The sequence below is a fragment of the Rhinoraja longicauda genome, chromosome 13 (genome assembly GCF_053455715.1).
Source record: "Rhinoraja longicauda isolate Sanriku21f chromosome 13, sRhiLon1.1, whole genome shotgun sequence".
Lineage (NCBI taxonomy): Eukaryota > Metazoa > Chordata > Chondrichthyes > Rajiformes > Arhynchobatidae > Rhinoraja > Rhinoraja longicauda.
This window is the reverse complement of record NC_135965.1, coordinates 49817859-49832509: the sequence shown is the minus strand read 5'-3', so window position 1 is coordinate 49832509 and position 14651 is coordinate 49817859. Positions and strand designations below refer to the sequence as shown.

The 14651-nt window shown below is 48.0% G+C and overlaps 1 long non-coding RNA gene across 1 annotated transcript; it reads right to left on the bottom strand.

Annotated features, from left to right (window-relative positions):
• Positions 1–1760: 1760 nt before the first annotated feature.
• Positions 1761–13880, bottom strand: LOC144599307 (uncharacterized). Its single transcript, XR_013547987.1, has 3 exons — positions 13779–13880; positions 3646–3701; positions 1761–2026 (listed from the first exon to the last, which is right to left on the bottom strand). It is a non-coding gene; the product is annotated as an uncharacterized LOC144599307 (long non-coding RNA).
• Between the last annotated feature and the right edge of the window lie 771 nt (positions 13881–14651).

The following is a 14651-nucleotide window of genomic DNA, read 5'->3' as shown; positions in this document are numbered from 1 at the left end:
CATTTTTGATACGCCAATTTTATCTCCTGATTCAACTTGCACCCTATGTCGAGGCTACTGTTTGGGGGCCTATAGATAACTCCCATTAGGGTCTTTTTACCCTTACAATTTCTCATTTCTATCCATACTGATTCAACATCTCCTGATTCTATGTCACCCCTTGCAAGGGAATGAATATCATTCCTTACCATCAGAGCAACCCCACCCCCTCTGCCCACCTGTCTGTCTTTTCTATACGTTGTGCCTGACCCGCTGAGTTACTCCAGTCAGTGAAACGTCACCTATCCATGTTCTCCACAGTTGCCGCCTGACCCGCTGAGTTACTCCAGCACTTTGTGTCTTCTTTTGTAAACCAGTACTTGCAGTTCCTTGCCTCAGTTCAGTTTTCAGATCACCAAGGTCGCCACAATGGGTTTAGTTTAGTTTAAATACAAAATGAAACAGGCCCTTCGGCCCCCCGAGTCCACGCCCACCATCGATCACCCATTCACACTAATTCCGTGCTATCCCACTTTCTCATCCACTCCCTGCACACTAGGGGGCAATTTACAGAGGGGACGATTAACCTACAAACCCGCGCCTCTTTGGGATGTGGGGGGAAACCAGAGCACCCGAAGAAAACCCATGTGGTCACGGAGAGAACGTGCAAACTCCACACACACAGACAGCACCCGAGGTCAGGATTGAACCTGTGGAGCTGTGGGGCAGTGGCTCTACCCGCTGCACCACTGTGCAACCCTGAACTTTAATGAAGCTAATTGCAATCCGCCATCTTCCATCTAGGATTACTAGGTTTACTAGGTTAATTTCCGGAATGGCGGGACTTTCATATGTTGAAAGACTGGAGCGACTAGGCTTGTATACACTGGAATATAGAAGGATGAGAGGAGATCTTATCGAAACGTATAAGATTATTAAGGGGTTGGACACGTTAGAGGCAGGAAACATGTTCCCAATGTTGGGGGAGTCCAGAACAAGGGGCCACAGTTTAAGAATAAGGGGTAGGCCATTTAGAACTAAGATGAGGAAAAACTTTTTCACTCAGAGAGTTGTGAATCTGTGGAATTCTCTGCCTCAGAAGGCATTGGAGGCCAATTCTCTGAATGCATTCAAGAGAGAGCTAGATAGAGCTCTTAAGGATAGCGGAGTCAGGGGGTATGGGGAGAAGGCAGGAACGGGGTACTGATTGAGAATGATCAGCCATGATCACATTGAATGGCGGTGCTGGCTCAAAGGGCCGAATGGCCTCCTCCTGCACCTATTGTCTATTGTCTATCTGTACTGTCCTTTGTTATTACTGGCCTCCGAATGGATAATCACTGATGTGTTTGCTGCACAACGCACAAGATCATAGTTTAGCTACGACTTCTAGAGGACAATACTTCATCATCGAGAGAAAATTGAAATTAGAAAGCAATTCACCGTAGGTAATGTGCTTGTCACACACTCTCCTCGTGTGATTCAAATATTAATAGAGTGCAAGGTGTTGGGAGATCAAAAGGATATGAGATGAACGTTAATTTGCACAACGCCACAAAAATCAACCATGGGAAATATTTTAATTAATGTCTTCTGTTTCAATGTTACGCTTTCAACGTTGAATTTAAGCTATGCAAAAATTCAACCAGCTTTCCAAAAAGGCAAATTATGCCTAACCGCCCATTGATTGACCTTATATATCGGTGTCAAAGATATTCGGATGATATATTTAATTTATTTCAAAGATGTGGCTGTGACATGATTAATTTTACATCGTTCGAATGCTTTATCCCGGTCCAATTTCCACATGAAACACTCATCTCCGATGTCAGGCGAGAGATTCCTCTGGGATTCGCACATCCTTTTCTGCTCGTTCCCCTCTCACACTTTTGCTGCTATTTTTAGAAGGCTTTTTGTGGGCAGTCAAGGGAAGAATGATGAGCCGCTGCAGTTCCCCAAAGCAACCCCGTGACGTCAATCAATATCTCCGCATCCGCATCCAAGATGAGAAGAAATCCTAGCGATATTTCCGAAAATTAAGTCAGGACTGTCGTGCAAGAACAAAGACAACGATGGACTGATTATTTACAAAGCTGCAGATCAAAGAACGTGGGTTTTCAAATGATAATAATCCACATTTCATCTTCCCATTCGGGTTGTTTTATGTCCCTTTTGTGGTTTATGAATGTTAATTTGCAAAGTAATAAACCATGGATTAATAAAAACAACCGCAATACCTTTACTGTAATTGGTAATAGTTGTGTTTGATTCTAAAGATATTGGCAGAAAATTTGGCGTAAAGGTTTTACTCTAATGTTAGGCATTTCCTCTGAGTTCACACTTTTATTGTTTGGAGATCTGGGTGTCCCAGTGCATCAGTCACTGAAAGGAAGCATGCAGGTACAGCAGGCAGTGAAGAAAGCCAATGGAATGTTGGCCTTCATAACGAGAGGAGTTGAGTATAGGAGCAAAGAGGTCCTTCTGCAGTTGTACAGGGCCCTAGTGAGACCGCACCTGGAGTACTGTGTGCAGTTTTGAGGAAGGATATTCTTGCTATTGAGGGCGTGCAGCGTAGGTTTACTAGGTCATTAATGTCCAATTTTCTGCCTATATCTTATAGTCAAACATAAACTATTATCAGACAGAACTATTTATGAATTACTGCCAACGTTTAGAGCAGGAAGGAACTGCAGATGCCGGTTTAAACCGAGGAAAGACACAGAGTGCTGGAGTAACTCAGTGGGACAGGCAGCATCTCTGGAGAGAAGGAATGGGTGACATTTCGGGTCGAGACATTTCGGTTCTAGACTCTTCTTCAGAAGTGTCTGGTCTGAAGAAGGGTCTGAAGAAAGGTCTCGACCCAAAACATCACCCATTCCTTCTCTCCTGAGATGCTGCCTGACCTGCTGAGTTACTCCAGCATTTTCAGAATAAATACCTTCTTTTAGTTTAGTTTAGTTTAGTTTAGAGACACAGTGTGGAAACAGGCCCTTCATCCCAGTGAGTCCACGCCGACCATCCATCACCGATTCACACTAGTTCTGTGTTCTACCACTTTCACATCCACTTCCTGCACACCAGCGGCAATTTTACTGAGGGCCAATTAACCCACAAACCCGCCCACCCATCTTTGGGATGTGGGAGGAAACCGGAGCACCCAGAGGAAATCCATAGAAATATGAAGGGTTTAGAGGACTGTGGGCCAAACGCAGGCAAATGGGGCCAGCCCAGTATGCCAACATGGCCAGCAGGTACGGTCACGGTGGCACAGCGGTGGAGTTGCTGCCTTACAGCGAATGCAGCACTGGAGACTCAGGTTCGATCCTGACTACGGGCGCTGTCTGTACGGAGTTTGTAAGTTCTCCCCGTGACCTGCGTGGGTTTTCTCCGAGATCTTCGGTTTCCTCCCACACTCCAAAGACGTGCAGGTTTGTAGGTTAATTGGCTAGGTAAATGTAAAAATTGTCCTTAGTGTGTGTAGGATAGTGTTAATGTGTGGGGATCGCTGGTCGGCGCGGACCCAGTGGGCCGAAGGGCCTGTTTCCGCGCTGTATCTGTAAACTAAACTAAACTAAACTAAGCAACTCTGTGACTACCAGGACACACACAGTGTGAGTCATTGGAATAATGTCCCAGACATTATTCAAAATCTATCTCCCAGTCTACCTGGGCTGCTGATCTCCGCTTGGTGTTTAATATTGTTGATATGTAGTTCAAGCTTCCTGAGAAAAAATACAATCTGTTTACATCTGTTTTCACAATTTAGCTCAAAAATAAACAGTGACAGGTTGAAGCTTCCAACCAGCCCGCACTCATGAAATACAAAACGCTGGAGTAACTCAGTGGGTCAAGCAGCATCTCTGGAGAGTCATAGAGTCATACAGTGATACAGCGTGGAAACAGGCCCTTCGGCCTAACTTGCCTACACTGGCCAACTGTGTCCCAGCTACCCTAGTCCCACTTGCCTGCGCTTGGTCCATAACCCTCCAAACCGGTCCTATCCATGTACCTGTCCAACTGCTTCTTAAAGGATGGGATAGTCCCAGGCTCAACTACCTCCTCTGGCAGCTCGTTCCATACACCCACCACCCTCCGTGTGGAAAGGTTACCCCTTGGATTCCTATTAAATCTTTTCCCCTTCACCATGAACCTATGTCCTCTGGTCCTCGATTCCCCTACTCTGGGCAAGAGACTCTGTGCGTCTACCCGATCTATTCCTCTCATGATTTTGGAGAAAATGGCAAGGTAAAGGAAATGGAAAGAAAATTAGCAAATTTGCAGATGATGCAAAGCTGGGTGGCAGTGTCAACAGTGAGGAAGATGCTATGAGGTTGCAGGGTGACTTGGACAGGTTGTGTGAGTGGGCGGATGCATGGCAGATGTAGTTTAATGTGGATAAGTGTGAGGTTACCCACTTTGGTGGTAAGAATAGGAAGGCAGATTATTATCTGAATGGTGTCAAGTTAGGAAAAGGGGACGTACAACGAGATCTGGGTGTCCTAGTGCATCAGTCACTGAAAGGAAGCATGCAGGTACAGCAGGCAGTGAAGAAAGCCAATGGAATGTTGGCCTTCATAACAAGAGGAGTTGAGTATAGGAGCAAAGAGGTCCTTCTGCAGTTGTACCGGGCCCTAGTGAGACCGCACCTGGAGTACTGTGTGCAGTTTTGAGGAAGGATATTCTTGCTATTGAGGGCGTGCAGCGTAGGTTTACTAGGTTAATTCCCGGAATGGCGGGACTGTCATATGTTGAAAGACTGGAGCGACTAGGCTTGTATACACTGGAACTTAGAAGGATGAGAGGGGATCTTATCGAAACGTATAAGATTATTAAGGGGTTGGACAAGTTAGAGGCAGGAAACATGTTCCCAATGTTGTGGGAGTCCAGAACCAGGGGCCACAGTTTGAGAATAAGGGGTAGGCCATTTAGAATGCACAAGAACAGGCATTTTAGGCCTGCAATGTCTGTGCCAAACATCAACCAATATCTAATAATAAAAATAAAAAGGAACTGCAGATGCTGGTTTATACCAAAGATAGACACAAAGTGCTGGAGTAACTCAGCCAATTAGGCAGCATCTCTGGAGAAAATGGATGGGTGACGTTTTGGGTCGGGACCTTTGTGCAGACTGATTGTGGGGCGGTGGGGGGAACTGGAAGCAAAAGAACAACAGATAACCTCAGGCAGGGAGGTTCCCTGATAGGCTGCGGAAAGTGTGATCCCAAGAGGGATACATCATATATATACATATATATATATATATGTATAAGAAACTGCCCCTGAGAAGATTCTGCTCTGCCCATCGATTATGGCAGATCTATTTCCCACACTCAATCTCATTCACCTGCCTTCCCCCTGTAACCCTTGAAACCTTCCTAATCACTTTTTAGGGTGTGATGCAAAGGAACCATCTTCTCACTCATATCCTCTCCAGTAGCTCAAATATGAGGCATTGAGGAAAGATAGACACAGAGTGCTGGAGTAACTCAGCGGGTCAGGCAGCATCTGTGGAGAACATGGATAGGTGACGTTTCACAGAGTGCTGGAGTAACTCAGCGGGTCAGGCAGCATCTGTGGAGAACATGGATAGGTGAGGTTTCACAGAGTGCTGGAGTAACTCAGCGGGTCAGGCAGCATCTGTGGAGAACATGGATAGGTGACGTTTCACAGAGTGCTGCAGTAACTCAGCGGGTCAGGCAGCATCTGTGGAGAACATGGATAGGTGACGTTTCACAGAGTGCTGGAGTAACTCAGCGGGTCAGGCAGCACCTGTGGAGAACATGGATAGGTGACGTTTCACAGAGTGCTGGAGTAACTCAGCGGGTCAGGCAGCATCTGTGGAGAACATTGAAATCGGTGTTATATTTTTAAAGTTTTTCACATTCTAAAGTTTAAATCTATCTCCTAGGGAGGGAGGGGGAGGGAGGGGGGAGGAATGTGGATAAGGGGTGTTGAGGAGGATGGAGAGGGGGAAGGGGAAGTGGGGAGGGGAGGCGGAGGGGAGGGAGGGGGTAGGGGGGTTAAGAGAGGGTGCTGCACCAATGCAGGAGAGGCTTGGGCCCAACTAGTATATACACTTGGTCTGGTGTATATATATATGTATGATAGACACAAAAAGCTGGAGTAACTCAGCGGGACAGGCAGCATCTGTGGAAAGAAGGACTGGGTGACTTTCCGGGTTTTTGACCCTTCTTCGGACATATGGGTGTTTCGTAAATACAGCACTCCGTAGTGAAACTGAAGGTCTCCAAACTTCCAGGTTATTTTCCAGTTTTTTATGTAATATTCCCACTGTTTCATATCCTGTATTTTAGGTAGCATAGATCATGGTGTATGGCCAAAATAATGCGATGAAGCGAAGATTAATAAATCTGTTTTTACAAAGAAAAATATCAGATATGTCCCTGTGTTTCCTTGTCACTTTTAATGACATTTTCCTAGCAGGATTTCATCAAATCCTGAGGCTAATTTATACCAGAAAGATTACATTAATTTTGCAATGAAATAACTCCATCAGGTCAAATCAAGTCAAGTTTATTTGTCACATACGCATACACGATGTGCAGTGAAATGAAAGTGGCAATGCCTGCGGATTGTGCAGAAAGAAAATTACAATTACAGCATATAAATTAAAATTAATGCAGAAAAGAAAATTTAGTCCCTGGAGTTATAATAGTTAACAGTCCTGATGGCCTGTGGGAAGAAACTCCGTCTCATCCTCTCTGTTTTCACAGCGTGACAGCGGAGGCGTTTGCCTGACCGTATCAGCTGGAACAGTCCGTTGCTGGGGTGGCAGGGGTCCCTCATAATCTTGCTTGCCAAATGTAAGCCAAATTCTGATTATGCTTATGATTTTTATCATTGATCACCCGATGAGATGGTTTTCTGATGTCCTATGTTTTTGCAGCAGAAACGTGAGCCCTTTGATCACATGTGAACCCTTTTTCTGAATCTGAATCTGAATCTGAATTACCTTTATTGTCATTCAAACTGAATTGAACGAAAATCATTGGCCACGCAGCCACAACAGTACAGAGTAAAAGAAACAAGACACACAATTTTAACACAAACATCCATCACAGTGACTCCTCCAGACACCCCCTCACTGTGATGGAAGGCAAGAAAATGTCTTCTCTCTTCCCCCGTGCTTCTCCCACGGACAGATAGTTCGACTTCTGCCGAGGCTCCCGACTCGCTGAGCCCCCGCAAGGAGATGGAAGGCCCCGCGGCCGAGCCATACCGGTCGAAGTAAAGTCCCGCGGCCGAGCCGTGCCGGGCGATAGAAGGCCCCACGGCCGAGCCATACCAGTCGAAGTAAAGTCCCGCGGCCGAGCCGTGCCGGGCGATGGAAGGCCCCACGGCCGAGCCGCGCCTGGCGATGGAAGGGGCCGAGCCACGCCGGGCGATGGAAGGCCCCACGGCCGAGCCGCGCCGGGCGATGGAAGGGGCCGAGCCATGCCGGGTGATGGAAGGCCCCACGGCCGAGCCGCGCCGGGCGATGGAAGGGGCCGAGCCATACCGGTCGATGTAAAGTCCCGCGGCCGAGCCGCCCCGGGAAAGTCCCGCGGCCGAGCCGCACCGGGCGATGGAAGGCCCAGCGGCCGTGCCGCGCCGGGCGGTGTAAAGTCCCACGGCCGAGCCGCGCCAGGCGATGTATATTTACGGTTTCATTTTTTATTGTTTATATTTTGTGCTTAAGCTTTCCATTGAAATACTTAATAATGATTAGAAAATCATGAAATAAAAATCGACTTTTTCTCGTTTTTTTTCTTCAAATTTTGAAAGTGTTAACTTTTGGTCAAATCTTGGTCGATTTTGATCAGAAATTAGCTCAAAAGGATCATAGTTCAATGTTTCATCCTGTGGTATTTCATTATGATTTAATAACTTTCAAATTTGACCACCCATGTCACAGGTTGGTACCCTTATTTACGAAACACCCATATATATATATAATATATTCACCGATCAGCCAAAACATTATGACCTGATGAGCCAAAACATTATGCCCACCTGCCTAATATGCTGTTGGTCCTCCGTGTGCAGCCCCATACGCAGCAGGGTGCGATGCACTGTGTATTGTGACACATTCCTCCCGTGACCACAATTAACATTTTCCGTGACTTGTGCCACAGTCGACCTTCTGTCGGTTCGGACCAGACGGGATAGCCTTCGTTGCCCTCGTGCATCGATGAGCCTTGGGCGCCCAACACCCTGTCTGTCGCCGGTTTGTGGTTTGTCCCTCCTCGGACCACTGTCGGTCGGTACTCACCACTGCTGACCGGGAGCACCCCACAAGCCTTGCCGTTTCAGAGATGCTCTGACCCAGTCGTCTGGCCATAACAATTTGGCCCTTGTCAAAGTCGCTCAGGTCTTTACTCCTGCCCATTTCTCCTGCATCCAACACATCAACTTCAAGAACTGACCGTTCACTTGCTGCCTAATATATCCCACCCATTGACAGGTGCCATTGTAACAAGATCATCAATGTTATTCACTTCGTCTGTCAGTAGTCATAATGTTTTGGCTGATCGGTGTATATATAATATAGGTACGATAAATCTAACATGTTGGTACAGTACTTATATAATTTCATTTGTCGAATTAGCATTTCGTAAATGTTTTTCAACATTTGTTGAATTAATTAAACTTTAATACAATTTATGTTTTGATTTTTCAATAGACAATAGACAATAGGTGGAGGAGTAGGCCATTCGGCCCTTCGAGCCAGCACAATACAAGAAGGGTCTCGACCCGAAACGTCACCCATTCCTTCTCTCCCGAGATGCTGCCTGACCTGCTGAGTTACTCCAGCATTTTGTGAATAAATCGATTTGTACCAGCATCTGCATTTATTTTCCTATATCTCTTACAATACAATACAATACAATATATCTTTATTGTCATTGTACAGGGGTAGAACGAGATTGAGCCAGCACCGCCATTCAATGTGATCATGGCTGATCATTCTCAATCAGTACCCCGTTCCTGCCTTCTCCCCATACCCCCTGACTCTGCTATCCTTAAGAGCTCTATCTAGCTCTCCCTTGAATGCATTCAGAGAACTGGCCTCCACTGCCTTCTGAGGCAGTGAATTCCACAGATTCACACAGATTTTCGAATGCAAATTGAAACTGCAGACATAGTTAGAAGAACTAAATCCCTTCAATAAAATATTTGTCAACAGAATGGACCACTTGGCCGCTGATGTTCACAGCTGTCCTACCAAGGACAATTGATACTTTTGTTCTGTCAAATGAAAAAACATTAAGTACAGTTAGTTGCATCAGAACCAGCAGGCAGTGATGCATGGCATCTCAACAAGAAAAAAATGGCATCTTTAAATGTCGTTGTTTCAATTTTGGCTGTTGATGGGAAGCGATGAATTAATTCCACTGCAAAGGAATAATTAAGAGTCGGAAAGTAATGTGATCTTAAAGCTAACAATCTTCACCGCAAGAAGGGGTTGTGATTGGAAACGTCACCTATCCATGTTCTCCACAGATGCTGCCTGACCCGCTGAGTTACTCCAGCACTCTGTGAAACGTCACCTATCCATGTTCTCCACAGATGCTGCCTGACCCGCTGAGTTACTCCAGCACTCTGTGAAACGTCACCTATCCATGTTCTCCACAGATGCTGCCTGACCCGCTGAGTTACTCCAGCACTCTGTGAAACGTCACCTATCCATGTTCTCCACAGATGCTGCCTGACCCGCTGAGTTACTCCAGCACTCTGTGAAACGTCACCTATCCATGTTCTCCACAGATGCTGCCTGACCCTCTGAGTTACTCCAGCACTCTGTCTATCTTTCCTTAACGCCTCATATTTGAGCTACCGGAGATAGGGTTGCCAACTGTCCCGTATTAGCCGGGACATCCCGTATTTTGGGCTAAATTAGTTTGTCCCGTACGGGACCGCCCTTGTCCCGTATTAGTAGGGTTGCCAACTTCCTCACTCCCAAATAAGGAACAAAGGGTGACGTCACCGCCCCGCGCCCCACGTGGCCTCACCCAGCCAGCGGCCACGTGCTCCCGCTCCACCAATGGTGAAGAAGGGCCTCGACCCGAAACGTCACCCATTCCTTCTCTCCCGAGATGCTGCCTGACCTGCTGAGTTACTCCAGCATTTTGTGAATAAAAACCTTCGATTTGTACCAGCATCTGCAGTTATCTTCTTATACGAGTAGTACTGCTTGTTTAGTTTAGAGACAGAGATACAGCGTGGAAACAGGCCTTTCGGCCACCAAGTCAGTGCTGACCAGTGATCTTCAGTAACACTATCCGACACACATTAGGGACAATTTACAAATTTACTAAAGCCAATTAACCTACAACCCTGCAAGTCTTTGGAGTGTGGGAGGAAACCGGAACACCTGGAGAAAACATACGCAGGTCAACAGACAATAGACAATAGACAATAGGTGCAGGAGTAGGCCATTCGGCCCTTCGAGCCAGCACCACCATTCAATGTGATCATGGCTGATCATTCTCAATCAGTACCCCGTTCCTGCCTTCTCCCCATACCCCCTGACTCCACTATCCTTAAGAGCTCTATCTAGCTCTCTCTTGAATGCATTCAGAGAATTGGCCTCCACTGCCTTCTGAGGCAGAGAATTCCACAGATTCACAATTCTCTGACTGAAAAAGTTTTTCCTCATCTCCGTTCTAAATCGCCCACCCCTTATTCTTAAACTGTGGCCCTGTGTTCACATGGAGAACGTACAAACTCCGTACAGACAGCACCTGTAATCAGGATCGAACCTGGGTCTCTGGCGCTGTAAGGCAGCAACTTCACCATTGTGCCTATTTTTATAAAATAATTTGTCTAGACGATAAAGCAATAAAGATCGTAACCACAGACAAGGCATGAACTGAATTTCGGAGAAAAAACTGCAGAATAATGAGTAAATAATTTGTAGAAAAATGCAGTATTTTAGAACCACTTTTCAGCTGAATTGAAATGTTGCTGTTATTAATCTGTCACAAGTAAAATCTAAAGAAAATCCCAATAGATAATTGCAAAATAAATCATCCATTTTTAAATTAAATGGCCTATCATATTTTTCAAAGGGACCAAAATTGTGATATTCAATTAAAAAAATATTAGAAATTACTTAACTAAATCTATTTATTCACAAAATGCTGGAGTAACTCAGCAGGTCAGGCAGCATCTCAGGAGAGAAGGAATGGGCGACGTTTCGGGTCGAGACGATGGTGGCCGATTAGGAAAAGGGGAGATGCAACGAGACCTGGGTGTCGTGGTGCACCAGTCATTGAAAGTAGGCATGCAGGTGCAGCAGGCAGTGAAGAAAGCGAATGGTATGTTGGCATTCATAGCGAGGGGATTTGAGTATAGGAGCAGGGAGGTTCTGCTGCAGTTGTACAGGGCATTGGTGAGACCGCACCTGGAGTATTGCGTACAGTTTTGGTCTCCTAATCTGAGGACAGGCGAGATGCAGGAAGATTGTTCCCGATGTTGGGGAGGTCCAGAACATGGGGTCACAGTTTAAGGATAAGGGGGAAGTCTTTTAGGACTGAGATGAGAATGTTTTTTTTCACACAGAGAGTGGTGAATCTGTGGAATTCTCTGCCACAGAAGGTAGTTGAGGCCAGTTCATTGGCTATATTTAAGAGGGAGTTAGATGTGGCCCTTGTGGCTAAAGGGATCAGGGGGTACGGAGAGAAGGCAGGTAAGGATACTGAGTTGGGTGATCAGCCATGATCATACTGAATGGCGGTGCAGGCTCGAAGGGCCGAATGGCCTACTCCAGCACCTATTTTCTATGTTTCTATGAAAAAAGCTGCTAATGGAGTTTTGAGATTTTTCTTTTTAAATCAAGGCATTTGGGCAAAAACCAATCGCTTCTTTGAAGCGCAAGTTCAAGGTTTGGGTCACCCCCTTATATTAGAATAAATATTGATGCCATAATAGAAGATAGAACAGGCCCTCGGCCAAAATATCATGATGACAAGACCATCTCTTATCTACCTGCACATAACCCATATCCTTGATATAGATCAGTAGGGACAACATAAAGGGTGAAAGGAATTTGTCACAAAATCTAGTTGGTAGTTGAGGCCAGTTCATTGGCTATATCTAAGAGGGAGTTAGATGTGGCCCTTGTGGCTAAAGGGATCAGGGGGTATGGAGAGAAGGCAGGTACGGGATACTGAGTTGGATGATCAGCCATGATCATATTGAATGGCGGTGCAGGCTCGAAGGGCCGAATGGCCTACTCCTGCACCTATTTTCTATGTTTTTATGTTTCTATGAGACCCTTCTTCAGACAATCTCAACTTGTAACTTGTAACTAAATGTATATTAGACATCAAAAATATTTGTTGAGCTGGTAAGAAGATGAATACATATAAAACAAATTGCTTCGTAAAATAATGTTTCCATTTATTACTATTAAACACATGAACATAATTCTTTCCAATTCATAACATTCGCGCTGTGGTGAATTTTTCAGTCCATTTTTTTGTATTGTTTCCGCTGAGTTCAAAAAATAGAATACAAAGCTTTTGATCCCACATAAAGCAGCAGCCGTTGCTAAAAATAACCCCAGAGCTTGGAGCAGGTACCCCGCCTGCCTGCCTGCCTGCCTTCTAGCTGCCTGCCTGCCTGCCTGCCCGCCTGCCTGCCCGCCTGCCCGCCTGCCTGCCCGCCTGCCCGCCCGCCCGCCCGCCCGCCCGCCTGCCTGCCCGCCCGCCCGCCTGCCTGCCTGCCTGCCCGCCTGCCCGCCCGCCTGCCCGCCTGCCCGCCTGCCCGCCTGCCCGCCCCGCCCGCCCGCCTGCCTGCCTGCCTGCCCGCCTGCCCGCCTGCCCGCCTGCCTGCCTGCCCGCCCGCCCGACTGCCCGCCCGCCCGCCTGCCCGCCCGCCCGCCCGCCCGCCCGCCTGCCCGCCTGCCCGCCTGCCCGCCTGCCCGCCTGCCTTCTAGCTGTCTGCGCTTCGCCCTGACAACCTTTGTTCACTCCTGATCAATGTACTGTGGATTCCCAGTGACACATTCACCACCACAGGGATCATTATTCACCAGCTTTGCATGACAGGCACGGGAATCTCGACAGCGTCCTCTCATATTGCTCTTCTTATGAAGGTATAGCATCGTGTTGTAATGTGGACAAGTATAGCTCATTGTCACGAGATAAAGTGTCAGTTTGCAAGCATTTCCTCTTTGAAGTAGGTTTATGACCTCAATTCAGAGTGAAGCCGATTAGAATCCAGCATCCTCCTCGGTGTTGCAGTGGTAATTGTTTAGGTGCTGGAGCTGTCACTGGTGCCGGGGCGGCTGCTGTTAGATTCCCCGCTAGTTAAAATCCCCTGCTGTTTATTTTGGGGCGCTCCGATAGCCCTGCTCCCCTGATCCTCCTAATCTGAAGGGAGGAGAAATCAGTGCCTAGGTTATCCAGGTCTGAAGAAGGGTCTCGACCCGAAACGGCACCCATTCCTTCTCTCCACAGATGCTGCCTGACCCGCTGAGTTACTCCAGCACTCTGTGAAACATCACCTATCCATGTTCTCCACAGATGCTGCCTGACCCCCTGAGTTAGGGAGGGGGGGGGTGGGGGGGGGGGGGGGGAGGGAGGGGGGGGAGGGAGAGGGGAGGGAGGGGGGGAGGGGGGGGAGGGGGGGGAGAGGAACAACAGGTAACTTGCACAAAATGTGGTGCAACACTAGATGGAGTTAAATCAAGAGTAAAACACATCCACATACTAAAACTCTCATTTGTTTGTTCCTGAACAACAGCAAAACGGTGCACGATAGCGCGACAATTTGAGGCCCATTTTACTCACCGTCGTCCCTTTGGTGCGAATGGAAGAAGTTTCATTGAAATCAGTGTTATATTTTTTACGTTATTCGAAAATGAATAACTTTATATAATCAGTCTCTCTCAGTTTCTATATAAACAGATAGATAGAAGTTTAAATCTATCTCCTAGGGAGGGAGGGGGGAAGGAGGGAGGGAGGGAGGAAGGAGAGAGGGAGGGAGGGAGGGGGGGAAGGAGGGAGGGAGGGAGGGAGGGAGGGGGGAAGGAGGGAGGGAGGGAGGGAGGGAGGGGGGAAGGAGGGAGGGAGGGGGGAAGGAGAGAAGGAGGGAGGGAGGGAGGGAGGGAGAGGGGGGGAGGGAGGGGGGAAGGAGGGAGGGAGGGTGGAAGGAGAGAAGGAGGGAGGGAGGGAGGGAGGGAGGGAGGGGGAAGGAGGGAGGGAGGGGGGAAGGAGGGAGGGAGGGAGGGAGGGAGGGAGGGAGGGAGGGAGGGAGGGAGGGAGGGAGGGAGGGAGGGAGGGAGGGAGGGAGGGGGGAGGGAGGGGGGAAGGAGGGAGGGAGGGAGGGGGGAAGGAGGGAGGGAGGGGGGAAGGAGGGAGGGAGGGTGGAAGGAGAGAAGGAGGGAGGGAGGGAGGGAGGGAGGGAGGGAGGGAGGGAGAGGGGGGGAGGGAGAGGGAGGGAGGGAGGGAGGGAGGGGGGAAGGAGGGAGGGAGGGTGGAAGGAGAGAAGGAGGGAGGGAGGGAGGGAGGGAGGGAGGGAGGGAGGGTGGAGGGAGGGAGGGGAGGGAGGGAGGGAGAGAGAGGGAGGGAGGGGGGAGGGGGAGAGGGTGCTGCACCAATGCAGGAGGGGTTTGGGCCCAACGGGTCCACTTGGTCTAGTTACATTATAAAAAACATGCAGCT